The sequence below is a fragment of the Lolium perenne genome, chromosome 7, assembly GCF_019359855.2.
Source record: "Lolium perenne isolate Kyuss_39 chromosome 7, Kyuss_2.0, whole genome shotgun sequence".
In the NCBI taxonomy this organism is placed as follows: domain Eukaryota; kingdom Viridiplantae; phylum Streptophyta; class Magnoliopsida; order Poales; family Poaceae; genus Lolium; species Lolium perenne.
In genome coordinates, this window is record NC_067250.2 from 217,193,858 (window position 1) to 217,199,857 (window position 6,000).

Below are 6,000 nucleotides of genomic sequence, written 5' to 3' on the forward strand. Positions count from 1 at the left end.
CGAAATCAACGCCCAGGGGCCTATTTTTCCACGAAGCTTCCAGAAGTCCGAAGACGAGACGAAGAGGGGCCACGGGGTGGCCAAACCCTAGGGCGGCGCGGCCCCACCCCTGGCCGCGCCGGCCTATGGTGTGGGCCCCCCGTGCCGCCTCCTGACTTGCCCTTCCGCCTACTTAAAGCCTCCGTGACGAAACCCCCAGTACCGAGAGCCACGATACGGAAAACCTTACTGAGACGCCGCCGCCGCCGATCCCATCTCGGGGGATCCAGGAGATCGCCTCCGGCACCCTGCCGGAGAGGGGATTCATCTCCCGGAGGACTCTACACCGCCATGGTCGCCTCCGGAGTGATGAGTGAGTAGTCTACCCCTGGACTATGGGTCCATAGCTGTAGCTAGATGGTTGTCTTCTCCCCATTGTGTTATCATTGTCGGATCTTGTGAGCTGCCTAACATGATCAAGATCATCTATCTGTAATTCTATATGTTGCGTTTGTTGGGATCCGATGAATAGAGAATACTTGTTATGTTGATTATCAAAGTTATATCTATGTGTTGTTTATGATCTTGCATGCTCTCCGTTATTAGTAGATGCTCTGGCCAAGTTGATGCTAGTAACTCCAAGAGGGAGTATTTATGCTCGATAGTGGGTTCATGCCTCCGTGAATCTGGAGGAGTGACAAGAACCACTAAGGTTATGGATGTGTTGTTGCCACTAGGGATAAAACATTGATGCTATGTCTAAGGATGTAGTTATTGATTACATTACGCGCAATACTTAATGCAATTGTCTGTTGTTAGCAACTTAATACTGGAAGGGGTTCGGATGATAACCTGAAGGTGGACTTTTTAGGCATAGATGCAGTTGGATGGCGGTCTATGTACTTTGTCGTAATGCCCAATTAAATCTCACTATACTCATCATGATATGTATGTGCATGGTCATGCTCTCTTTATTTGTCAATTGCCCAACTGTAATTTGTTCACCCAACATGTTGTTCGTCTTATGGGAGAGACACCTCTAGTGAACTGTGGACCCCGGTCCAATTCTCTTTACTGAAATACAATCTCTTTGCAATACTTGTTCTACTGTTTTTACGCAAACAATCATCTTCCACACAATACGGTTAATCCTTTGTTACAGCAAGCCGGTGAGATTGACAACCTCACTGTTTCATTGGGGCAAAGTACTTTGGTTGTGTTGTGCAGGTTCCACGTTGGCGCCGGAATCCCTGGTGTTGCGCCGCACTACATCCCGCCACCATCAACCTTCAACGTGCTTCTTGGCTCCTCCTGGTTCGATAAACCTTGGTTTCTTTCTGAGGGAAAACTTGCTGCTGTGCGCATCATACCTTCCTCTTGGGGTTCCCAACGAACGTGTGAATTACACGCCATCAAGCATATTTTCTGGCACCGTTGCCGGGGAGATCAAGACACGCTGCAAGGGGAGTCTCCACTTCTCAATCTCTTTACTTTGTTTTTGTCTTGCTTAGTTTTATTTACTACTTTGTTTGCTGCACTAAATCAAAATACAAAAAAATTAGTTGCTAGTTTTACTTTATTTACTATCTTGTTTGCTATATCAAAAACACAAAAAAAAATTAGTTTACTTGCATTTACTTTATCTAGTTTGCTTTATTTACTGTTGCTAAAATGGCCAACGCTGAAAATACTAAGTTGTGTGACTTCACAACCACAAATAATAATGATTTCTTATGCACACCTATTGCTCCACCTGCTACTACAGCAGAATTCTTTGAAATTAAACCTGCTTTACTGAATCTTGTTATGCGAGAGCAATTTTCTGGTGTTAGTTCTGATGATGCTGCTGCCCATCTTAATAATTTTGTTGAACTATGTGAAATGCAAAAATATAAAGATGTAGATGGTGATATTATTAAACTAAAATTGTTCCCTTTCTCATTAAGAGGAAGAGCTAAAGATTGGTTGCTATCTCTGCCTAAGAATAGTATTGATTCATGGACTAAATGCAAGGATGCTTTTATTGGTAGATATTATCCCCCTGCTAAAATTATATCTTTGAGGAGTAGTATAATGAATTTTAAACAATTAGATACTGAACATGTTGCTCAATCTTGGGAAAGAATGAAATCTCTGGTTAAAAATTGCCCAACCCATGGACTGACTACTTGGATGATCATCCAAACCTTTTATGCAGGACTAAATTTTTCTTCACGGAATTTATTGGATTCAGCTGCTGGAGGTACCTTTATGTCCATCACTCTTGGTGAAGCAACAAAGCTTCTTGATAACATGATGATTAACTACTCTGAATGGCACACGGAAAGAGCTCCACAAGGTAAGAAGGTAAATTCTATCGAAGAAACCTCTTCCTTGAGTGATAAGATTGATGCTATTATGTCTATGCTTGTGAATGATAGGACTAATATTGATCCTAATAATGTTCCATTAGCTTCATTGGTTGCACAAGAAGAACATGTTGATGTAAACTTCATTAAAAATAATAATTTCAACAACAATGCTTACCGGAACAATTCTAGTAACAACTATAGGCCATATCCTTATAATAATGGCAACGGCTATGGTAATTCTTATGGGAATTCTTACAACAATAATAGGAACACACCCCCTGGACTTGAAGCCATGCTTAAAGAATTTATTAGTACACAAACTGCTTTTAACAAATCTGTTGAAGAAAAGCTTGGGAAAATTGATATACTTGCTTCTAAAGTCGATAGTCTTGCTGCTGATGTTGATCTTTTGAAATCAAAAGTTTTGCCTAATGAGAATCATCATAATAAAATTGTTACTACAGCAAATGCTATTCAAGTTAGAATTAATGAGAATATAAGATTAATGGCTGAACTGCGTGCTAGGTGGGATAGAGAAGAAAATGAAAAACTAGCTAAAGAGAAGAATGTAGCTAAAGTTTGGACTATTACCACCACTAGTAATGTTAATGCTACACATGTTGCTGCACCTCCTACTAATACTAATAAAAGAATTGGTGTTAGCAATGTTTCCACTTCTAATGCAAAGCGCGAGAAACTGCCTGAAACTGCTAAAACTGCTGAAACTGCCTGTGATAAAGCTGCTGAAATTTTTTCCAACATTGGGGATCATGATCCCATTGCTTTAGATTATAATGGTTTGAATTTTAATGATTGCCACATCTCTGAAGTTATAAAATTCTTACAAAAACTTGCTAAAAGTCCTAACGCTAGTGCTATAAATTTGGCTTTCACGCATCATATTACAAATGCTCTCATAAAAGCTAGAGAAGAGAAACTAGAGCGCAAAGCCTCTATTCCTAAAAAACTAGAGGATGGTTGGGAGCCCATCATTAAGATGAAGATTAAAGATTTTGATTGTAATGCTTTATGTGATCTTGGTGCAAGTATTTCTGTTATGCCTAAGAAAATTTATAATATGCTTGACTTGCCACCGCTGAAAAATTGTTATTTGGATGTCAATCTTGCTGATCATTCTACAAAGAAACCTTTGGGTAAAGTTGATAATGTTCATATTACCGTTAACAATAACCTTGTTCCCGTTGATTTTGTTGTCTTGGATATTGAATGCAATGCATCTTGTCCCATTATATTGGGAAGACCTTTTCTTCGAACTGTTGGTGCTATTATTGATATGAAGGAAGGTAATATAAAATATCAATTTCCTCTCAAGAAAGGTATGGAACACTTCCCTAGAAAGAGAATGAAGTTACCTTTTGATTCCATTATGAGAACAAATTATGATGTTGACGCTTCATCTCTTGATAATACTTGATACACACTTTCTGCGCCTAGCTGAAAGGCGTTAAAGAAAAGCGCTTATGGGAGACAACCCATGTTTTTTACCTACAGTACTTTGTTTTTATTTTGTGTCTTGGAAGTTGTTTACTACTGTAGCAACCTCTCCTTATCTTAGTTTTGTGTTTTGTTGTGCCAAGTTAAGCCGTTGATAGAAAAGTAAGTACTAGATTTGGATTACTGCGCAGTTCCAGATTTCTTTGCTGTCACGAATCTGGGTCCACCTCCCTGTAGGTAGCTCAGAAAATTAAGCCAATTTACGTGCATGATCCTCAGATATGTACGCAACTTTCATTAAATTTGAGCATTTTCATTTGAGCAAGTCTGGTGCCGTTTTAAAATTCGTCAATACGAACTGTTCTGTTTTGACAGATTCTGCCTTTTATTTCGCATTGCCTCTTTTGCTATGTTGGATGAATTTCTTTGATCCACTAATGTCCAGTAGCATTATGCAATGTCCAGAAGTGTTAAGAATGATTGTGTCACCTCTGAATATGTCAATTTATATTGTGCACTAACCCTCTAATGAGTTGTTTCGAGTTTGGTGTGGAGGAAGTTTTCAAGGATCAAGAGAGGAGTATGATGCAACATGATCAAGGAGAGTGAAAGCTCTAAGCTTGGGGATGCCCCGGTGGTTCACCCCAGCATATATCAAGAAGACTCAAGCGTCTAAGCTTGGGGATGCCCAAGGCATCCCCTTCTTCATCGACAACATTATCAGGTTCCTCCCCTGAAACTATATTTTTATTCCATCACATCTTATGTGCTTTTTCTTGGAGCGTCGGTTTGTTTTTGTTTTTTGTTTTGTTTGAATAAAATGGATCCTAGCATTCACTTTATGGGAGAGAGACACGCTCCGCTGTAGCATATGGACAAGTATGTCCTTAGTTTCTACTCATAGTATTCATGGCGAAGTTTCTCCTTCGTTAAATTGTTATATGGTTGGAATTGGAAAATGATACATGTAGTAATTGCTATAAATGTCTTGGGTAATGTGATACTTGGCAATTGTTGTGCTCATGATTAAGCTCTTGCACCATATGCTTTGCACCCATTAATGAAGAAATACATAGAGCATGCTAAAATTTGGTTTGCATATTTGGTTTCTCTAAGGTCTAGATAATTTCTAGTATTGAGTTTGAACAACAAGGAAGACGGTGTAGAGTCTTATAATGTTTTCAATATGTCTTTTATGTGAGTTTTGCTGCACCGGTTCATCCTTGTGTTTGTTTCAAATAACCTTGCTAGCCTAAACCCTGTATCGAGAGGGAATACTTCTCATGCATCCAAAATACTTGAGCCAACCACTATGCCATTCGTGTCCACCATACCTACCTACTACATGGTATTTCTCCGCCATTCCAAAGTAAATTGCTTGAGTGCTACCTTTAAAATTCCATCATTCACCTTTGCAATATATAGCTCATGGGACAAATAGCTTAAAAACTATTGTGGTATTGAATATGTAATTATGCACTTTATCTCTTATTAAGTTGCTTGTTGTGCGATAACCATGTTTACTGGGGACGCCATCAACTATTCATTGTTGAATTTCATGTGAGTTGCTATGCATGTCCGTCTTGTTTGAAGTAAGAGCGATCTACCACCTTATGGTTAAGCATGCATATTGTTAGAGAAGAACATTGGGCCGCTAACTAAAGCCATGATCCATGGTGGAAGTTTCAGTTTTGGACAAATATCCTCAATCTCAAATGAGAAAATTATTAATTGTTGTTACATGCTTATGCATAAAAGAGGAGTCCATTATCTGTTGTCTATGTTGTCCCGGTATGGATGTCTAAGTTGAAGAATAATCAATAGCAAGAAATCCAATGCGAGCTTTCTCCTTAGACCTTTGTACAGGCGGCATAGAGGTACCCCTTTGTGACACTTGGTTAAAACAGTGCATTGTGATGATCCGGTAGTCCAAGCTAATTAGGACAAGGTGCGGGCACTATTAGTACACTATGCATGAGGCTTGCAACTTATAAGATATAATTTACATGATGCATATGCTTTATTACTACCGTTGACAAAATTGTTTCATGTTTTCAAAATCAAAGCTCTAGCACAAATATAGCAATCGATGCTTTTCCTCTATGGAGGACCATTCTTTTACTTTCAATGTTGAGTCAGTTCACCTATTTCTCTCCACCTCAAGAAGCAAACACTTGTGTGAACTGTGCATTGATTCCTACATACTTGCTTACTG